The sequence below is a fragment of the Salvelinus fontinalis genome, chromosome 3 (genome assembly GCF_029448725.1).
Source record: "Salvelinus fontinalis isolate EN_2023a chromosome 3, ASM2944872v1, whole genome shotgun sequence".
Taxonomy (NCBI): domain Eukaryota; kingdom Metazoa; phylum Chordata; class Actinopteri; order Salmoniformes; family Salmonidae; genus Salvelinus; species Salvelinus fontinalis.
Window position 1 is genome coordinate 1,390,191 of NC_074667.1, and position 23,305 is coordinate 1,413,495.

Sequence of the window (23,305 nt, forward strand, 5' to 3'; positions counted from 1 at the left end):
ACAGACACAAAGATCCAGTTCATTTCCTTCACAACACACTCCCATCGTCTATCATCTGACGGGCGTGGTATCTCTCTGTTTTAAACATGTCAAGTGTGTGGGGGAGTGGGGGGTGTGAGAGGCTGTGAGCCTGTATTTTTGCAGTGGTGGAAAAAGTACCCAATTGTCCTACTTGAGTAAAAGTAAAGATACATTAATAGAAAATGACTCAAGTAAAAGTGAAAGTCACCCAGAAAAATACTACTTGAGTAAAAGTCTAAAAGTATTTGGTTTTAAATGTACTTAAGTATTAAAAGTAAATGTAATTGATCAAATGCACTTAAGTATCAAAAGTAAAAGTATAAATCCTTTCAAATTCCTTATGTTTAATGGCACCATTTTTTTTTAAAGCCAGGGGCACATTCCAGCACTCAGAAATAATTTACAAACAAAACATTTGTGTTTAGTGAGTCCACCAGATCAGAGGCAGTAGGGATGACCAGGGATGTTCTCTTGATTAGTGTGTGAATTGGGCCATTTTCCTGTCCTGCTAAGCAGTACTTTTAGGTGTCAGGGAAAACGTATGGAATAAAAAGTACAATAATTTCTTTAGGAAAATAATAAAAGTAAATGTTGTCAAAAACAAAAATAGTAAAGTAAAGTACAGATACAAAAAACCCCAACTACAGTAGTACTTTACACCACTGTATTGTTGTGATTGTGTAGTAGTACTTTACACCACTGTATTGTTGTGATTGTGTAGTAGTACTTTACACCACTGTATTGTTGTGATTGTGTAGTAGTACTTTACACCACTGTATTGTTGTGATTGTGTAGTAGTACTTTACACCACTGTAGTGTTGTGATTGTGTAGTAGTACTTTACACCACTGTATTGTTGTGATTGTGTAGTAGTACTTTACACCACTGTAGTGTTGTGATTGTGTAGTAGTACTTTACACCACTGTATTGTTGTGATTGTGAAATAGTACTTTACACCACTGTATTGTTGTGATTGTGTAGTAGTACTTTACACCACTGTAGTGTTGTGATTGTGTTGTAGTACTTTACACCACTGTATTGTTGTGATTGTGTAGTAGTACTTTACACCACTGTATTGTTGTGATTGTGTAGTAGTACTTTACACCACTGTAGTGTTGTGATTGTGTAGTAGTACTTTACACCACTGTATTGTTGTGATTGTGTAGTAGTACTTTACACCACTGTAGTGTTGTGATTGTGTAGTAGTACTTTACACCACTGTAGTGTTGTGATTGTGTAGTAGTACTTTACACCACTGTAGTGTTGTGATTGTGTAGTACTACTTTACACCACTGTAGTGTTGTGATTGTGTAGTAGTACTTTACACCACTGTAGTGTTGTGATTGTGTAGTAGTACTTTACACCACTGTAGTGTTGTGATTGTGTAGTAGTACTTTACACCACTGTAGTGTTGTGATTGTGTAGTAGTACTTTACACCACTGTAGTGTTGTGATTGTGTAGTAGTACTTTACACCACTGTAGTGTTGTGATTGTGTAGTAGTACTTTACACCACTGTATTGTTGTGATTGTGTAGTAGTACTTTACACCACTGTAGTGTTGTGATTGTGTAGTAGTACTTTACACCACTGTAGTGTTGTGATTGTGTAGTAGTACTTTACACCACTGTAGTGTTGTGATTGTGTAGTAGTACTTTACACCACTGTAGTGTTGTGATTGTGTAGTAGTACTTTACACCACTGTAGTGTTGTGATTGTGTAGTAGTACTTTACACCACTGTAGTGTTGTGATTGTGAAATAGTACTTTACACCACTGTATTGTTGTGATTGTGAAATAGTACTTTACACCACTGTAGTGTTGTGATTGTGAAATAGTACTTTACACCACTGTAGTGTTGTGATTGTGTAGTAGTACTTTACACCACTGTAGTGTTGTGATTGTGTAGTAGTACTTTACACCACTGTAGTGTTGTGATTGTGAAATAGTACTTTACACCACTGTATTGTTGTGATTGTGAAATAGTACTTTACAAGATTATAAGAGAGAGAACGACAGGCAGAGAGAGGGAGATAAAGACAGAGAAGGGGAGAAGGAGAAGGGCAGAAGAAGAGGGGGATCGAGGGGAACATCGTGTCAGGAACTGTGAAGACATAGTGAAGATGAGAGGGTGACAGGCAGGCAGGCAGGCAGGCAGGCAGGCAGGCAGGCAGGCAGGCAGGCAGACAGACAGACAGACAGACAGACAGACAGACAGACAGACAGACAGACAGACAGACAGACAGACAGACAGACAGAGAGACAGAGAGACAGAGAGACAGAGAGACAGAGAGACAGAGAGAGAGTTATTAGGGTCTCCACATACTTTACATACTGTACCATATAGACGTTGCCCCTTACCACTGATCTGGGGTCAGATCTTTCTTCATCCCCTGATGGCTCAGGTTAGGACACGGTGAAGGGAAATGTAATCCTTGATCTGTGGTTAAGGGTAACTTCTACCTCAAGAGTGACTCTGGCTTGCGTCCATATCTGTAGGAATGCTATTTGGAAATCAATATGGGGAACATTCAAACCATACTAGGGCAGTGTCCCAAATCGCACCCTATTCCCTACATAGTGTACCACTTTTGACCAGAGCCCTATCAAACGTAGTGCGCTATAGAGAATAGTGTGCAATTTGGTACACAGCCTACAGGATCACAGCTGGTGTGTAGTGTTGTAATGCGGCTGACTTTTGGCACATGCCTTAAACTTAGTAGTCCCTGTATGTAATAGTGAGAATACATCCTCATGGTTTAACAGCGCAGTGAGGGTTCAGGGTCAAGCTCAGTGCATTCTGGGAAAATATACAAAGTCCAGTAGGCTAAACGTGTGAAAAGTTTTTTCCTGGAAGTCTTCCTCAAACAGTGTTGACTTGGCTGTCTTTTTCCATCAAGCTTTTCACGTCACAGACAGTGATGGTTCACCCCAGGCAGCAGAATAAGTGTCTGCTGATAGCGTTGATTATATCTTCTAATTAGTCCTGTCTGCACTCTTGTTTCAAGGCACCGCAGAGCAAGAGGATACTGCTATTGAAGATATTAATTAGGATGTTATATGATTATATGAATTAGTCCTGCTATTGAAGATATGAATAATGATGTTATATGATTATATGAATTAGTCCTGCTATTGAAGATATGAGTTATGATTCTATATGATTATATGAATTAGTCCTGCTATTGAAGATATTAATAATGATGTTATATGATTATATGAATAAGTCCTGCTATTGAAGATATTAATTATGATGCTATATGATTATATGAATTAGTCCTGCTATTGAAGATATTAATTATGATGCTATATGATTATATGAATTAGTCCTGCTATTGAAGATATTAATAATGATGTTATATGATTATATGAATTAGTCCTGCTATTGAAGATATTAATAATGATGTTATATGATTATATGAATTAGTCCTGCTATTGAAGATATTAATTATGATGCTATATGATTATATGAATTAGTCCTGCTATTGAAGATATTAATTATGATGCTATATGATTATATGAATTAGTCCTGCTGTTGAAGATATTAATTAGAATGTTATATGATTATATGAATTAGTCCTGCTATTGAAGATATTAATTAGGATGTTATATGATTATATGAATTAGTCCTGCTATTGAAGATATGAGTTATGATTCTATATGATTATATCAATTAGTCCTGCTATTGAAGATATTAATTAGGATGTTATATGATTATATGAATTAGTCCTGCTATTGAAGATATTAATTAGGATGTTATATGATTATATGAATTAGTCCTGCTATTGAAGATATTAATTAGGATGTTATATGATTATATGAATTAGTCCTGCTATTGAAGATATTAATTAGGATGCTATATCATATCAAATCAAATCAAATGTTATTGGTCACATGCACGTTGTTAGCAGATGTTATTGCGGGTGTTGCGAAACGCTTGTGCTTCTAGCTCCCACAGTGTAGTAATATCTAACAAGTAATATCTAACAGTTTCACAACATATACCCAAAATACACATAACTCTCAGTAAGGAATGGATTAAGAATATATACACATATGTCAGAGCGTCATTGGACTAAGATACAGTGGCATAGTATAGAGTACAGTATATACATATGAGATGGGTGATGCAATATTTACACACAATTAAAGTGACTAAGATACCGTAGAACAGTATAGAGTACAGTTTACACATATGAGATGAGTAATGCTAGATACGGAGACATTATTAAAGTGGCTTGTGTTTAATTTCCTTAAAGTGGCCAGTGATTCCTAATCTATATCTATAGGCAGCAGCCTCTGATGTAAGGGAGATGGCTGTTTAACAGTCAGTGGTGTAGTATAGAATACAATACAGTATATATATATGAAATGGGTGATGCAATATGTAAACACAATTTAAAAGTGACTAATATACCGTAGAATAGTGTGGAGTGCAGTTTATACATATGAGATGAGTAATGCTAGATATGAAACATTATTAAAGTGGCTAGTGATCCATTTCTAAAAGTGGCCAGTGATTCCTAATCTATGTTTATAGGCATCAGCCTCTCTGTGTTAGTGATGTCTATTTAACAGTCTGATGGCCTTGAGATAGAAGCTGTTTTTCAGTCTCTCGGTCCCAGCTTTGATGCACCTGTACTGACCTCGCCTTCTGGATGATAGCGGGGTGAACAGGCAGTGGCTCGGGTGGTTGATATCCTTGATGATCTTTTTGGCTTTCCTGTGACATCGGGTGATGTAGGTGTCCAGGAGGGCGGGAAGTTGGCCCCCGGTAATGCGTTGGGCAGACCGCACCACCCTCTGGAGAGCATTGCGGTTGTGAGGGGTGTAGTTACCGTACCAGGCGGTGATACAGCCTGACAGGATGCTCTCAATTGTGCATCTGTAAAAGTTTGTGAGGGTTTTGGGTGACAAGCCAAATTTCTTTAGCCTCCTGAGGTTAAAGAGGCGCTGTTGTGCCTTCTTCACCACACTGTCTGTGTGGGTGGTCCATTTTAGATTGTCAGTGATGTGTACGCCAAGGAACTTGAAGCTTTCCACCTCCTCCACTGCGGTCCCGTCAATGTGGATAGGGGGGTGCTCCCTCTGCTGCTTCCTGAAGTCCACGATCATCTCCTTAGTTTTGTTGATTATTTTCCTGGCACCACACTCCCAGAGCCCTCACCTCCTCCCTGTAGACTGTCTCATCGTTGTTGGTTGTATGAATTAGTCCTACTATTGAAAATATTAATTAGGATGTTATATGATTATATGAATTAGTCCTGCTGTTGAAGATATTAATTAGGATGCTATATGATTATATGAATTAGTCCTGCTATTGAATATATTAATTAGAATGTTATATGATTATATGAATTAGTCCTGCTCTTGAAGATATTAATTAGGATGCTATATGAATATATGAATTAGTCCTGCTATTGAATATATTAATTAGGATGCTACATGATTGTTTTGAGCGGAGTCTTGTTTTGAGTGGAGTCACAGTATGCTGACTAGAACACCATCCCAAATGACACCCTATTCCCTACATAGTGCACTACTACTACCTGTGAGCTCTGGTCAAAAGTAGTGCACTATATAGGGAATAGGGTGTCATTTGGGATGCTGACTGACATCCTCCATGTTAATCAGTGGTCTCCCCATCACTGAGGAGCTGAAAAGCCCCCCTTGACTTTTAATGGCCTGGTACGTTGTTGAGGTCATGTTAGTGGTTAGTACAACATCAGACAACCCTCCTCCTTTCTTTCTTTAGTTCAGTTGTTCTTTCTCTCTCTCTCATTCCCCCTCATTCTATTCCTGTTCTCTCTCTCTCTCTCATTCCCCCTCATTCTATTCCTGTTCGCTCTCTCTCTCTCATTCCCCCTCATTCTATTCCTGTTCGCTCTCTCTCTCTCATTCCCCCTCATTCTATTCCTGTTCGCTCTCTCTCTCTCATTCCCCCTCATTCTATTCCCGTTCTCTCTTTCTCTCTTTCGTTTATTCTGTTAACTTCTTTCATCATGTATTTCTCTCTCTCACTCTACCTCTCTCCCTCCTTCCCTCCCTCCCTCCCTCCTTCCCTCTCCCTCCCTCCTTCCCTCCATCTCTCTCTCTCTCTCCCTCCTTCCCTCCATTTCTCTCTCTCCCTCCCTCCTTCCCTCCATCTCTCTCTCTCCCTCCCTCCATCTCTCTCTCTCTACAGAAGGGTGGTGGTCTGTTTCATGTGGTCCTGGAGAAATCAAATTTGGTGAAGCGGAAATATTCCAATTACAGAGGAGTTGTTAAAAGCTGTAAATGACAAAAGGCATTACTCACTGTTTGAAGTGCAGCTAGGCAGGAACACACACACACACACACACACACACACACACACACACACACACACACACACACACACACACACACACCCAAGAGAGGGGGTTGGGATTGGATTATTGGGAATCTGACTTGTATTTTTAGTATCTCTGTCACTGTCTCTGACCCTTACACACACACGCACGCACACACACACACACACACACACACACACACACACACACACACACACACACACACACACACACACACACACAACCCTCGTCCCACCTACTCCAACCCTCTCCCACACTCTTCATCACGTCTGGAATCCGCCTCCTCCTTTATGTGGTTCTAGAAGTCTCTTTAGTGGTTCCACACTCTAGAACTCTCACGTTCCTCTCTGATTGTTGTGAGGCTGTCCACAACCAAGGCTGCATCTCAAATGGTACCATATTCCCTTTATAGTGCTCTACTTCTGATAGGGCTCTGGGTCAAACGTAGTGCAATACATAGGGAATAGGGTGCCATTTGGGATGCAACCTAAAAATGACGACTCATTGGATGCATATGGTGCTCTACTCCTCTCCCTGTTCAGTCATTTCAGGACACTGTGTGAAAGCCAGGTCAATCCTGTTAAATTATTGCTTGGCTGAAGGCCCTTTGATGAACTAGTGTCCTGTCCATGGTTGTACTCACACTACAGAAACAGGAGATAGGCTCTTGCCTTATGGGCCGTTTTGGCTAGGTCAAGGCTACTTATTTTATTGCTGTGATTTGTTTTCATGTTTTATATATCGAGGCCATCAATAAATCAATTCACAAAACATAATCTGCATCCTAAATGGCACCCTATTCCCTACATAGTGCTCTACTTTTGACCAGAGCCCTAGGAAATAGGGTACTATTTGGTACCCATACATAATGTTCTGAACATGACTCCTTCCAGAATGTGGCAAGATGCTCAGCATAATTGGCTCTTGATGATTCTTACACCTGGACCATAGAATGATGTCCTCATATTGTGTATCCTAGTGAAGTACATAATTGCAACAGGGCTAACATATCGGGGCTAACATATCGGGGCTAACATATCGGGGCTAACATATCGGGGCTAACATATCGGGGCTAACATATCATTTTACATTGACATTTCAGTCATTTAGCAGATGCTCTTATACAGAACAACTTACAGGAGCAATTAGGGTTAAGTGCCTTGCTCATGGGCACATTGACAGTTTTTTCACCTAGTCGGCTCTGGGATACGAACGAGCGACCTTTCGGTTATTGGTCCTACGCTAGGCTAACTTATCAGGGCTAACATTTGGTAGTGGCACCGGAAATGCTTTGTTGAAGCCCATCTCAATTAAATGGGGATAGAGACAGAGCGGAAATAACAAACAATATGCTCACTCCAAAGTTTTAAATGATTAAACCTTGACCTGTTTTAGGGACAAGAATTTCCTCAGACTTTGGAGAGAAAAATGGAAGTGCATTATGGCTTCTACAGGTGGCCCTATTGGGTGGTAAGAAGAGGTGAGACACCAAGAGGCCTGCGAAGGGACTAGAGGCTATTTCTGGAACAAGCTGAGTCAAAGTTGCTATGGGATGTGGATTCAGTTGGGTGGCCATGGGGTTACTACCCGCCTACTCTTCCCTGAAATGCTAACGTGTTGGTTATTACATTCAACTATTTTAAACACAGCCACCACAAGCCGATGTGACAAAGCCAAACTCCCACGAAATACTCTCCCTACGGAAATCCTTCTCAATCACATCAATAATACACACGTCTCTGATTGCTATCGTTGTTTTGTGCGTATGTGTGTAAGTGCATACAATATGTGTGTTGGTGGAATGGGTGCCAGAGTGTAGACTTAGAGCTGATTGAAGGAAAGAGGTAGACAGGATATAAGGCAGATAGATGGTGACTCAGTAGTTATGAGTAGGTTCTGGGTTCTACCCTGAGTTCTCTGCCAGCTGCTGAAAGCCAACACTGGTGAGAAAGAAACACACTGCTCACATTGCCCCACTATCAGCCCACACACAGCCGTAGACATACACACACACATGCGCAGACATACTGTACACACACACAGAGACGCAGACATACACACACAGACGGAGACACACACAGATTCAGAGTTCAGAGACAAAAACATGTCTGTCTTAAAATTAGGTTTTTCTAGCATATTCACAAGAAAACTCCCCTGTCTCTCTCTCTCTCTCTCTGAAATCTCTCTCTGTCCCTCTCTCTCTCACTGAAATCTCTCTCTCTCTCTCTCTCTCTCTCTCTCTCTCTCTCTCTCTCTCTCTCTCTCTCTCTCTCTCTCTCTCTCTCTCTCTCTCTCTCTCTCTCTCTCTCTCTCTCTCTCTCTCTCTCTCTCTCTCTCTCTCTCTCTCTGTCTCTGTCTCTGTCTCTGTCTCTGTCTCTCTCTCTTCTCTCTCCCCTCCCCACTCCTCTTCCAACAGTAACAAGCCCTGACCTTGACTTACTCTCTCCTCCCCTCCTTTCTCTACTGCTCTATTTGTTCCTCTTTTCTGTACTTTCCCGTCTCTCCTCTCCAAACCACTCATATCCTCACTCCTCGTTCTGCAGTTGTCTCCATTCATCTTATTCTCCTTCTCAACCTCCTGAAACCCTAACTCTAGCCATAACCCTAACCTCAGGAATCTGTTAACGCATTCAATCCCTTTTCTCATCCTTTTTCTTCCCTTCTCTCCTTTCTTTTCCTCATCTACTCCCCTCCTCTACCTCTCTCCTTCCCTCATCTCTCCTTTCTTTTCCTCATCTACTCCCCTCCTCTACCTCTCTCCTTCCCTCATCTCTCCTTTCTTTTACTCATCTACTCCCCTCCTCTACCTCTCTCCTTCCCTCCTCTCTCCTTTCCTTTACTCATCTACTCCCCTCCTCTACCTCTCTCCTTCCCTCATTTCTCTTGGCACAGGATTTTTCCAGTTTGATGATGTATCTTCTCTCAGGATTCTGACTATTCATTCCACACACTCCTCCACTTTATCCACCTCTTCTCTCAGGATTCTGACTATTCATTCCACCCACTCCTCCACTTTATCCACCTCTTCTCTCTCCTCTTCAACTTTTCCCTCTTCGATCATTCATTTTCAAAGGTTAGGACTTAAACTATAGTGCCTGTAACAAAGTTTGGCCACGTCTAGGAAGTGCTGGAGAAGCATTACCTTTCTAGTTAGTGTATTCAACCTGAAATTCACCAGCATCATGTTCAGCTGGGACAAGAACAGAAATGGAAAATTAAGCATTTTCATTGGACAAAATCAGGCATGTCAGATTCAAAACGTATCATCACATTTAAAAGCTACTGAACAGGACCCAGGTGGGTCTGAACAGGGCCCAGGTCGGTCTGAACAGGGCCCAGGTCGGTCTGAACAGGGCCCAGGTGGGTCTGAACAGGAGCCAGGTGGGTCTGAACAGGGCCCAGGTCGGTCTGAACAGGGCCCAGGTCGGTCTGAACAGGGCCCAGGTGGGTCTGAACAGGAGCCAGGTGGGTCTGAACAGGACCCAGGACCCAGGTAGGTCTGAACAGGGCCCAGGTGGGTCTGAACAGGACCCAGGTTGGTCCTGTTAAGATACAGCAGCATTTCTCCCAGTACTCTGGTAACTACTGAAAGCCTCCTGCTGTTTCTGTCCACTGGAGCGAACCACTTAACCTGTCCTGCCTCAGTCAACATTGTACTGTTTATTGTACTGTGTATAGTTTTCTCTATGGACTGTACCACAACAACAGGAAGCCAGGGGTCATCCCAAGGCCATGGTCTATGCCAATAAACAGAGGTTTGTGAATAATCACCACTAATGGGTTGTCCCATTCTACAACTGTATGATTCTACGGATTCTAAGAAGGCTCTCAAGTGTTCTTACTATTCTTTAGAAATGTGTTGAAATGACTTTTCAGTACACGGTACTTACAGCACTAACTGTCAACACAGCCCTAAGACCATGGAAGTCCTTTGTATTCCCATAAATAATGCATGTTACAATATACAAACAAACAATACAGTGTAACAGCAGTACAGTACAGTCATCTCAGTAATCTCATCCACCAGTCGGCTCTCAGCTACTGAGCCTGGGGGAGAGGTCCGGAGTACAGTAAACTAAATGTTACTCTTCATTCAAAACGTTCAGACAATGTGAATGTACTGTAATGTGGTTCATAGCCATGTAGGCATGTTATCAGTACAGTGTGAGAGGATTGAGTGGGTGATTATATAACATGAGATAAAATCTTATCTCCTATCTTATCTTCTGGCTCTGGGTCAAATAGAGAGGCTCTGGGTCAAATAGAGAGGCTCTGGGTTAAATAGAGAGGCTCTGGGTTAAATAGAGAGGCTCTGGGTTAAATAGAGAGGCTCTGGGTTAAATAGAGAGGCTCTGGGTTAAATAGAGAGGCTCTGGGTTAAATAGAGAGGCTCTGGGTTAAATAGAGAGGCTCTGGGTCAAATAGAGAGGCTCTGGGTTAAATAGAGAGGCTCTGGGTTAAATAGAGAGGCTCTGGGTTAAATAGAGAGGCTCTGGGTTAAATAGAGAGGCTCTGGGTTAAATAGAGAGGCTCTGGGTTAAATATAGAGGCTCTGGGTTAAATAGAGAGGCTCTGGGTTAAATAGAGAGGCTCTGGGTCAAATAGAGAGGCTCTGGGTCAAATAGAGAGGCTCTGGGTCAAATAGAGAGGCTCTGGGTCAAATAGAGAGGCTCTGGGTCAAATAGAGAGGCTCTGGGTTAAATAGAGAGGCTCTGGGTTAAATAGAGAGAATATGTTTCAGGGGTTGTTAAACACATGAGTAAAGACTGTCTGCATCTCAAAGGGCACCCTATTCTCTTTATAGTGTACTACTTTGTCCTGGGACCATAGGGTTGTGGTCAACATTGGTCCACTATGTAGGGAATAGGGTGCCCTTTGTGCCGCTGCCAGTGTGTTACTGCAAGTGTCAAGTGATTGGTGTGGTAGTGTGTATGTGTGGGATAGAGAGGGAAGAGTGTTGTCCTCTTTCCCTCTCTACGGACGGACACGGATCCCCCCTTTCTCTGAATCTGGCTCAGGGAGGCCGTGGGAAGAGTTTCTGTCAAAAGGGGAAGAAGAAAAAATACAACAAATTCTAAACATAACTGAAACAACATACAGTCTGGTGAAGAGATCCACCACGGGCTCTATTATTATCAGTGGCCAGAGAGGACTAGGTGGGGTTTGGAGGCCTGTAGACCCCACTCTGTGTGTGTGTGTGTGTGTGTGTGTGTGTGTGTGTGTGTGTGTGTGTGTGTGTGTGTGTGTGTGTGTGTGTGTGTGTGTGTGTGTGTGTGTGTGTGTGTGTGTGTGTGTGTGTGTGTGTGTGTGTGTGTGTGTGTGTGTGTGTGTGTCTGTGTCTGTGTCTGTGTCTGTGTGTGCGCGCATATGGACCTGAGCGTGCATATGGACCAGCCTGCTGTTTCACATCCACCACACTTGAGCCCTTTTAACCGGTGTGTTTAGAGGGGGAGAGAGATTACAATACAGTGCACTGTCGAGAGTACTGCATGGGAAGCACATACGTTTGTCTCAGAGGAACAATCTGTTGGAGAACTGTGAGAGGAGAGAGAGAGATGGACATACCAGTTAAATAGTGTATTGCATGGAGAGATATAGTCCTGATGTGTAGCTCCCAAGTGTCTCAGGGGGAATATATGATATCCATTGGGGAACTATGGGAAGAGGTGGGAGTGAGAAAGAGAAGGAGAAATGAGAGGAAGAAGAAAGAGATGCGGGGTAGAAGATGTGGGGGAGGAGAGAGGTAGCTGTTTCCAATTATAATGTAAAATGAGGTAGTAGTTGGGGGGAGAGAGAGAGAGGATGGGAATGAAGGAATGAGACGGATGGTTTGCTTACAGATTTCCCTCCATCCCCACTTCTTTCTCTCTCTCTCTCTACTCTCTCGTGCTCTTTTTATCTCCCTTTCTCCCTCTCTTTCTTTCTCTCTTTTTCAGCTGGACTCTGTAAAAGAACAAGGGAAGTGAGTGTCAGGAAGAGAGGAGAATAGGAACAGGCAGGCATGGAGACCACTGAGCCATCAAACAGTGTCCAGCACAGAGAAGGGAGAGAGGGACACATGGAGACCACTGAGCCATCAAACAGTGTCCAGCACAGAGATGGGAGAGAGGGACACATGGAGACCACTGAGCCATCAAACAGTGTCCAGCACAGAAAAGGGAGAGAGGGACACATGGAGACCACTGAGCCATCAAACAGTGTCCAGCACAGAAAAGGGAGAGAGGGACACATGGAGACCACTGAGCCATCAAACAGTGTCCAGCACAGAAAAGGGAGAGAGGGACACATGGAGACCACTGAGCCATCAAACAGTGTCCAGCACAGAAAAGAGGGGGGGACACTTGGAGACCACTGAGCCATCAAACAGTGTCCAGCACAGAAAAGGGAGAGAGGGACACATGGAGACCACTGAGCCATCAAACAGTGTCCAGCACAGAAAAGGGAGAGAGGGACACATGGAGACCACTGAGCCATCAAACAGTGTCCAGCACAGAAAAGGGAAAGAGGGACACATGGAGACCACTGAGCCATCAAACAGTGTCCACCACAGAAAAGGGAAAGAGGGACTGGCATGGAGACCACTGAACCATCAAACAGTGTCCAGCACAGAGAAGGGAGAGAGGGACACATGGAGACCACTGAGCCATCAAACAGTGTCCACCACAGAAAAGGGAAAGAGGGACTGGCATGGAGACCACTGAGCCATCAAACAGTGTCCACCACAGAAAAGGGAAAGAGGGACACATGGAGACCACTGAGCCATCAAACAGTGTCCAGCACAGAAAGGGAAAGAGGGACACTTGGAGACCACTGAGCCATCAAACAGTGTGCACCACAGAAAAGGGAAAGAGGGACACATGGAGACCACTGAGCCATCAAACAGTGTCCAGCACAGAAAAGGGAAAGAGGGACTGGCATGGAGACCACTGAGCCATCAAACAGTGTCCAGCACAGAAAAGGGGGGGACACATGGAGACCACTGAGCCATCAAACAGTGTCCAGCACAGAAAAGGGAAAGGGGGACACATGGTATTGTTCTCTGAGTAATCATTCTATATTGACTTTTCAGAGAATAGATACAGTGGGTGTGTACGTTGGAGGGGTCGACTTTTGGGAGGGGGTACAAAGGGAGAGATTGATAAAGAGAGGTATTAAGAGAAAGCGGGTGAACTGTGTAAACACCAGGCTGGTGTGTGAACGTGTGCGGGGGCGCAGGGGTGAACTCACGGTGAGAATGATAGAGGGAGGGCGGGAGGGAGGGTGGAGGGGGGGGGAGGTGTGGTGGGATGAGGGGGGAGGGTAGAGGAAGGTTATAAAGTTGTACACCCTTCACATAGGCCTCTCTGTCTATATTTCTCTCTTTCTGCCACACACACACACACACACACACACACACACACACACACACACACACACACACACACACACACACACACACACACACACACACACACACACACACACACACACACACACACACACACACACACACAGACTGGATGGCTCAATACTTCACTCCTGCCGGGTTCAGAATTTAAACCATCCCCTTACACACACAAACACACACATCACAAATACAAAGCTCTGCACCTAAATACACATACAGACAGCCAAGTATAACAGAGACAGCCTGCCAGAACCCACCTTTACACACACGCACCACACACATGCACACATACATTTACAGAATGATCCAGCTTTGTTGCATTGCTTGGCAAAATACTCTGTTCCTGCTCCACTGTCTCTCATCCACATTCATACAAATCATAAATTGATGAGGTACTAAGATGTATAATGTCTCCATCAAATCCAATAAGTTATTTTAACTTTTTTATTCTTCCTTATTCGTAGACAAATGTTCAACGATGTATGAAATTGGAAGTGTTCTTTATCAACTGGTAATACATGAATAATGAAGCAGGTTAATAGGTTAAACATTTCACCTTTCATTCCAATGCTTTTTTTCAAGATACAACATTGTCATCTTTGGCAGGATAGATGGATTTTCAAGGAAAGTAAGTATATTATTGTGTATGCATATTGCATATTTCCCATCACCTAATGAACAACCACAATACCAGTCTGGTGTTGAGCTTCCTGTGCTGTGTTGACACATCCTGGAAATGACATCTGCTGCTTTAGATTGAACGGTCATATCTCAGTTAATGTTTTCATATCTACAAAACATAAGCTATTTTCTGTACTTTCAGAGTGTGAGCGGATCAAGGGGTAGAAAATGTAGATATTGCCAGATGTTCACTGTCCGAGGAACAGGCCGTGGAAGCTTAATTTCTGGCAAAAGTGTCCATAACCAGAGGTAATTAAACTGTTCTGTGTTATTTTTCTCTCCTCCTCTCTGCCTGTCTTGTGGTACATGGAACCTGTCTCACATGCATTCATTAAAACACCCTTAAGATGTCAGCTGCTCATTTGAAGATTTACACCACATAAACACTCAGCCGTTTTCACTGGACTATCAAGCCCCTGTTGCTGCCATATTTATCGTCACTAATACAGATTTGTTTCTTCTGAGCGTTCCAGGTTCAGCAGGTGGAGGACCTGCTTCATCAGGAGGACCATCTGGAATCTGGAAACACTGACAATGGGGTCATTGTTCCGGGTGTCCCATGCCCCCTGTCTACTGACAATGGGGTCATTGTTCCGGGTGTCCCATGCCCCCTGTCTACTGACAATGGGGTCATTGTTCCGGGTGTCCCATGCCCCCTGTCTACTGACAATGGGGTCATTTTTCCGGGTGTCCCATGCCCCCTGTCTACTGACAATGGGGTCATTGTTCCGGGTGTCCCATGCCCCCTGTCTACTGACAATGGGGTCATTGTTCCGGGCGTCCCATGCCCCCTGTCTACTGACAATGGGGTCATTGTTCCTGGCGTCTCTTGCCCCCTGTCTACTGACAATGGGGTCATTGTTCCTGGCGTCTCTTGCCCCCTGTCTACTGACAATGGGGTCATTGTTCCTGGCGTCTCTTGCCCCCTGTCTACTGACAATGAAGTCATTGTTCCGGGCGTCCCATGCCCCCTGTCTACTGACAATGGGGTCATTGTTCCTGGCGTCTCTTGCCCCCTGTCTACTGACAATGGGGTCATTGTTCCTGGCGTCTCTTGCCCCCTGTCTACTGACAATGAAGTCATTGTTCCGGGCGTCCCATGCCCCCTGTCTACTGACAATGGGGTCATTGTTCCGGGCGTCCCATGCCCCCTGTCTACTGACAATGGGGTCATTGTTCCGGGTGTCCCATGCCCCCTGTCTACTGACAATGGGGTCATTGTTCCTGGCGTCCCATGCCCCCTGTCTACTGACAATGGGGTCATTGTTCCGGGTGTCCCATGCCCCCTGTCTACTGACAATGGGGTCATTGTTCCGGGTGTCCCATGCCCCCTGTCTACTGACAATGGGGTCATTGTTCCGGGTGTCCCATGCCCCCTGTCTACTGACAATGGGGTCATTTGTCCGGGTGTCCCATGCCCCCTGTCTACTGACAATGGGGTCATTGTTCCGGGTGTCCCATGCCCCCTGTCTACTGACAATGGGGTCATTGTTCCGGGCGTCCCATGCCCCCTGTCTACTGACAATGGGGTCATTGTTCCTGGCGTCTCTTGCCCCCTGTCTACTGACAATGGGGTCATTGTTCCTGGCGTCTCTTGCCCCCTGTCTACTGACAATGGGGTCATTGTTCCTGGCGTCTCTTGCCCCCTGTCTACTGACAATGAAGTCATTGTTCCGGGCGTCCCATGCCCCCTGTCTACTGACAATGGGGTCATTGTTCCTGGCGTCTCTTGCCCCCTGTCTACTGACAATGGGGTCATTGTTCCTGGCGTCTCTTGCCCCCTGTCTACTGACAATGAAGTCATTGTTCCGGGCGTCCCATGCCCCCTGTCTACTGACAATGGGGTCATTGTTCCGGGCGTCCCATGCCCCCTGTCTACTGACAATGGGGTCATTGTTCCGGGTGTCCCATGCCCCCTGTCTACTGACAATGGGGTCATTGTTCCTGGCGTCCCATGCCCCCTGTCTACTGACAATGGGGTCATTGTTCCGGGCGTCTCTTGCCCCCTGTCTACTGACAATGGGGTCATTGTTCCTGGCGTCTCTTGCCCCCTGTCTACTGACAATGAAGTCATTGTTCCGGGCGTCCCATGCCCCCTGTCTACTGACAATGGGGTCATTGTTCCGGGCGTCCCATGCCCCCTGTCTACTGACAATGGGGTCATTGTTCCTGGCGTCTCTTGCCCCCTGTCTACTGACAATGGGGTCATTGTTCCTGGCGTCTCTTGCCCCCTGTCTACTGACAATGGGGTCATTGTTCCTGGCGTCTCTTGCCCCCTGTCTACTGACAATGAAGTCATTGTTCCGGGCGTCCCATGCCCCCTGTCTACTGACAATGGGGTCATTGTTCCTGGCGTCTCTTGCCCCCTGTCTACTGACAATGGGGTCATTGTTCCTGGCGTCTCTTGCCCCCTGTCTACTGACAATGGGGTCATTATTCCTGGCGTCCCATGCCCCTTGTCTACTGACAATGGGGTCATTGTTCCTGGCGTCCCATGCCCCCTGTCTACTGACAATGGGGTCATTGTTCCTGGCGTCCCATGCCCCCTGTCTACTGACAATGGGGTAATTGTTCCGGGCGTCCCATGCCCCCTGTCAACTGACAATGGGGTCATTGTTCCGGGCGTCCCATGCCCCCTGTCTACTGACAATGAAGTCATTGTTCCGGGCGTCCCATGCCCCCTGTCTACTGACAATGGGGTCATTGTTCTGGGCGTCCCATGCCCCCTGTCTACTGACAATGGGGTCATTGTTCCTGGCGTCCCATGCCCCTTGTCTACTGACAATGGGGTCATTGTTCCTGGCGTCCCATGCCCCCTGTCTACTGACAATGGGGTCATTGTTCCTGGCGTCCCATGCCCCCTGTCTACTGACAATGGGGTCATTGTTCCGGGCGTCCCATGCCCCCTGTCTACTGACAATGGGGTCATTGTTCCGGGCGTCCCATGCCCCCTGTCTACTGACAATGGGGTCATTGTTCCGGGTGTCCCATGCCCCCTGTCTACTGACAATGGGGTCATTGTTCCTGGCGTCCCATGCCCCCTGTCTACTGACAATGGGGTCATTGTTCCGGGCGTCCCATGCCCCCTGTCTACTGACAATGGGGTCATTGTTCCTGGCGTCTCTTGCCCCCTGTCTACTGACAATGAAGTCATTGTTCCGGGCGTCCCATGCCCCCTGTCTACTGACAATGAAGTCATTGTTCCGGGCGTCACTTGCCCCCTGTCTACTGACAATGAAGTCATTGTTCCGGGTGTCCCATGCCCCCTGTCTACTGACAATGGGGTCATTGTTCCTGGCGTCCCATGCCCCCTGTCTACTGACAATGGGGTCATTGTTCCTTGCGTCCCATGCCCCCTGTCTACTGACAATGGGGTCATTGTTCCGGGCGTGTCATGCCCCCTGTCTACTGACAATGGGGTCATTGTTCCGGGCGTCCCATGCCCCCTGTCTACTGACAATGGGGTCATTGTTCCTGGCGTCTCTTGCCCCCTGTCTACTGACAATGAAGTCATTGTTCCGGGCGTCCCATGCCCCCTGTCTACTGACAATGAAGTCATTGTTCCGGGCGTCCCATGCCCCCTGTCTACTGACAATGAAGTCATTGTTCCGGGCGTCCCATGCCCCCTGTCTACTGACAATGAAGTCATTGTTCCGGGCGTCCCATGCCCCCTGTCTACTGACAATGGGGTCATTGTTCCGGGCGTCCCATGCCCCCTGTCTACTGACATTGTTGCTGTGCTGCAACGTCAAGTGAACCCTACCACGGGACAGCTCTGAAGAAATTTAAGAGACCACTGCAAAATTATCAGTTTCTCTGGTTTTACTATTTATAGGTTTGTGTTTGGGTCCAAATTTCACTGTGGCTTGTTGGCCTCTCCAGGTCTCACACCCACTGTGACATGTGGTTGTCCTGGAAGAAAACTTGCTTCATTCTGCTCTGACAGTGTTCCCCAACTCTGAGGATTGTTTTCTCCAGCAGGACAATGCTCGCCAACTCTGAGGATTGGTTTATCCAGCAGGACAATGCTCCCCAACTCTGAAGATTGGTTTATCCAGCAGGACAATGCTCCCCAACTCTGAGGATTGGTTTATCCAGCAGGACAATGCTCCCCAACTCTGAGGATTGGTTTTCCCAGCAGGACAATGTTCCCCAACTCTGAGGATTGGTTTATCCAGCAGGCCAATGCTCCCCAACTCTAAGGATTGGTTTTCCCAGCAGGACAATGTTCCCCAACTCTGAGGATTGGTTTTCCCAGCAGGACAATGTTCCCCAACTCGGAGGATTGGTTTTCCCAGCAGGACAATGCTCCCCAACTCGGAGGATGGGTTTTTCCAGCAGGGCAATGCTCCATGCCTCACAGCCAGGTCAATCAAGGTGTGGATGGAGGACCTCCAGATCAAGACCCTGTCATGGACAGCCCAATCTCCAGACCTGAACCCCATTGAAAACCTCTGGAATGTGATCAGGAGGAAGATGGATGGTCACAAGCCGTCAAACAAAGCTGAGCTGCTTGAATTTTTGTGCCAGGAGTGACATGAAGTCACCCAACATCAATGTGAAAGACTGGTGGAGAGCATGCCAAGACGCATGAATGCTGTGATTGAAAATCAGGGTTATTCCACCAAATGTTTATTTCTGAACTCTTCCTAAGTTAAAACATTAGTATTGTGTTTAAAAATGATTATTTGAGGTCTGACAACACTGCATATTTTTTGTTATTTTGACCAGTTGTCATTTTCTGCAAATAAATGCTCTAAATGACAACATTTTTATTTGGAATTTGTGAGAAATGTTGTCAGTAGTTTATAGAATAAAACAAAATTTGTAATTTTACCCAAACACAAACCTCTAAATAGTAAAACCAGAGAAACTGATAATTTTGCAGTGGTCTCTTAATTGTTTCCAGAGCTGTACATGCATGCTCTTCGATTAGTTATGAGTCTCCAGCCTTTTAAGGTGCAGTCCTCTCACACTATGTAGGATATTGTTTTAGCCCCAGTGCCACTCTTAATAATGGGGGGAGGGTGAAAGGATAGCAGACCCATCTGTGAGAGAGTACGCTATTCTGGATAGAGCAGGTACTTTTGTGTAGTCTATTTCTTGTGAAGTTTTCTATCCTCAGATGCAGAGAGCTGTGAAAGCCCAATGGTCCCAATGAAGAGCAGAGGTTCTCAGTCCTGGTCCCATGTTTTTGTTTTTGCCTTAGCACTACACATCTGATTCAAATGATCGAGTCATCATCAAACTTCAAGTGGTATTTACAAATTCATTTGTGACGCTATCCTTGATATGATCCTGCTATTGTCACATCCTACACATGCACATGTATCTATCTATCCAATGTTATCATGATTTGTTATAAGGGATACTATACTTATATTATACAGGAAGCATTATTAAAGATATGCTTTACATTGAAATACAGATAGAGATGTAGTAGTACCAGAGTTAATGATCCAGGGTCAGTTTTGAATTTCACCTCCTGATGATTAGGATGGCTGACCGTGTTAGAATAAAAAAAACAAAGCTGAATCATGCTCTCTCTCTATCCATCTGTCTCTCGTCTGCAGGTATGTTTTGATGTGAGAGAGGAAGCCAGTCTCGTCATCGCCACCTCACTCGCTCTTAAGATAACCTCCGGGCCGACTGGGAGCCCAAGGCTGGTTAGCAGACACCACTAGAGACACTATGTAATTGTGATGAACTGAGAGAATATTAGGGTAGCACTGTGATTCATTAATCATATACTGTCTTCCCTGCTCCTCTGTTTTACCTCTTTCCCTTTCTGTCTTCTACACCTCTTTCCCCACCTCCTCTATCTTCTCTGTTTTTATAATGCACACCATGTATGCATTGAAGTACTGATTGAGCTTGTATTTATAACATAATATTACAATTGTAATATTTATAATGCATGTTTTATGTATTTATAACACCTGGATAATGAACTTTCAATAAAGCATTTCACATTCCCCGCTGGTTGAAATTAAGTATCTCATTGGAATACTACACCTATCCTGTGTCCTCAGATTAATGCAGATGAAGGGAGTTAGATATGCATAGGTGTATGCCTGTATATATGAATTACAAATCAGCCTTTACTTAAATCATGTTTCTAGTCTATTGCATAGTTACAATGTGTAATCATTGATGTCCCAGGAGCAGGAGTGGTAAACACTGTTGAAGTGTATAATTGTAATACATACATGCAGACACAGCATCATTCAAAGACTGGAGTTTGATACACCTGGTACTGGATATGACTGAAAAAGAATGTCTCACAGAGATTCATACCTGAACCACACCTTCATTTGTCAAGGAAGAGTACATGATCAGTGAATATATTCAATGTACAGGGTACAATGTGGGGATCTCATGCGTGGTGATAACTACAGTACATGTATATAGGACTTGCATCCTTGGCACAATAAAGTTATTATATTCTACTCAGTCCATAGGCTTCATTAATGCCATTCAGACTTGAAGTCGATACAACAACTATGATAGCTGAGGTTCATAGGTTCTAAACTAATATTCATACCAAAAGTATAAGGGTCCATACACAGATCGGCTGCATACTGTAGCTAGCTACACATTCATAGGCATATAGTTATTTTTATCCTCCACTACACAATAAGCAAATAAATTGTTAGCTAGCTATGTTACTTCGGCTGTTTTGCATGGCAAATATAAGCAATTGTACATTCAATTTGCAGTAAATGCTTTAGCTAGCTAGATTCTTTACATCCACTGTTTCACAAGACGACAGCCTGGTTTGCTTCTCAGGAGTCCCTAAAACATTCAACAGAATCAATTACAAATTCATACTCATGTCATAACATTAGCTAGCTAGCTGGCTAATGTTAGCTAGTCAGCTAACTTGCTAAATAGCTATTTTTGTAAATTAACTTTCTGACAAAAAATATGCACAATTGTTTGTCTCTACATTAACTGTCATATTCCTCTCAATTGTAAATGTTTTGCTTGACTCGTTATGATGTTATAAATACTTACATTTGCTTCCCCGTAATGTTTTTTCAGCCATCTTTGCTAGAGAAAGTCACCAGGAACGGGTGGCTCACATCAAATTCGTCATTGGAACCACTCGATATGATTGGTCATATAAAAACCCTGGGACCCAAATGCATAATGAGTGCTCTAACTCCCCCTTGTGGAGGTCTGGAGCGATGAAGCTGTGACGCTGGGTATCTCTAAATCCCGCGGTGTAAGCTCACAACTTTTAAAGGAGGAACCACTGTACAGTACCAGTCAAAAGTTTGGACACACCTACTCATTCAAGGGGTTTTCTTTATTTTGACTATTTTCTACATTGTAGATTAAAAGTGAGACATCAAAACTATGAAATAACACATGTAGCAACCAAAAAATTGTTAAACAAACCAAAATATGCTTTAGATTTTAGAATGCTGTGGTAGCCATGCTGGTTAAGTGTGCCTTACATTCTAAATAAATCACAGACAGTGTCACCAGCAAAGCACACCCACAACATCACACCTCCTCCTCCATGCTTCACTGTGGGAACCACACATGGGGAGATCATCCGTTCACCTACTCTTCGTCGCACAAAGACACGGCGGTTGGAACCAAAAATCTCAGATTTGGATTCTTCCAACCGAAGGTCTAATGTCCATTGATTGTTTCTTGGCCCAAGCAAGTATCTTTTTATTGGTGTCCTTTAGTAGTGGTTTCTTTGCAGCAATTTGACCATGAAGCCCTGATTCACACAGTCTCCTCTGAACAGTTGATGTTGAGATGTGTCTGTTACTTGAACTCTGTGAAGCATTTATTTGGGCTGCAATTTCTGAGGCTGGTAACTGTAATGAACTTATCCTCTGCAGCAGAGGTAACTCTGGGTCTTCTATTCCTGTGGCGGTCCTCAGGGACTGCACTTGAAGAAACTTTCAAAGTTCTTGAAATTTTCTGCATTGACTGACCGTCATGTCTTAAAGTAATAATGATCTGTCATTTCTCTTTGCTTATTTGAGCTGTACCAAATAAGGCTATCTTCTGTATACCACCCATACCTTGTCACAACACAACTAATGCTCAAACGCATTCAGAAGGAAAGAAATTCCACAAATTAACTTTTAACAAGGGACACCTGTTAATGCATTCCAGGTGACTACCTCATGAAGCTGGTTGAGAGAATGCAAAGAGTGTGCAAAGCTGTCATCAGGGCAAAGGGTGGCTATCATGAAGAATCTCATATATAAAACATATTTTGATTTGTTTAACACTGTTTTGGTTAATACATGATTCCATATGTGTTATTTCATAGTTTTGACACACACACACACACACACACACACACACACACACACACACACACACACACACACACACACACACACACACACACACACACACACACACACACACACACACACACACACACACACAGACTATGGATGAGGGGATTTCCAGCCCACTCTGCACCACAGCTGCAAGACTGCGCCCGGCGAGCCGCCGATGTGACGCACACTGATGACCTCATTTGTCAAAACAAACCGCACACGCTCAGGAACACACACACACACGCTGAGAAGGACACACACACACATATAGACACACAGACAGACACACAGGCACACACATACGGACACACAGACAAACACACAGGCACACTCACACACGTCTGTGAGACCACGCTTGGCCTAAGCACCCTCAGTACACTGTTCACACAGCCAATCTGTAATAACGGTGTCATGGTGCTTATTCTAGTAAACAGCAGTGTACAGCACACCAAAAGTTTGTGCATTAGCTTTTGGTGAGGATATGAGGGAGAGGAGGATGACTGAAAGATGAAGATCCCTAGCAGAGAAATGTACGAGACCCCCTCCTTGTATCTTTAACATCCCATACCC

The 23,305-nt window shown here is 44.6% G+C and overlaps 1 long non-coding RNA gene across 1 annotated transcript in view; it reads left to right on the forward strand.

Moving 5' to 3' along the window:
* The window catches only part of LOC129835675 (uncharacterized), an 89,332-nt gene extending 75,761 nt beyond the window's left edge, over positions 1-13,571 (forward strand). The window contains exon 3 of the long non-coding RNA XR_008756484.1: positions 12,286-13,571. This is a non-coding gene — a long non-coding RNA (uncharacterized LOC129835675). The remainder of the gene's footprint in view (positions 1-12,285) is intronic.
* Positions 13,572-23,305: the final 9,734 nt, after the last annotated feature.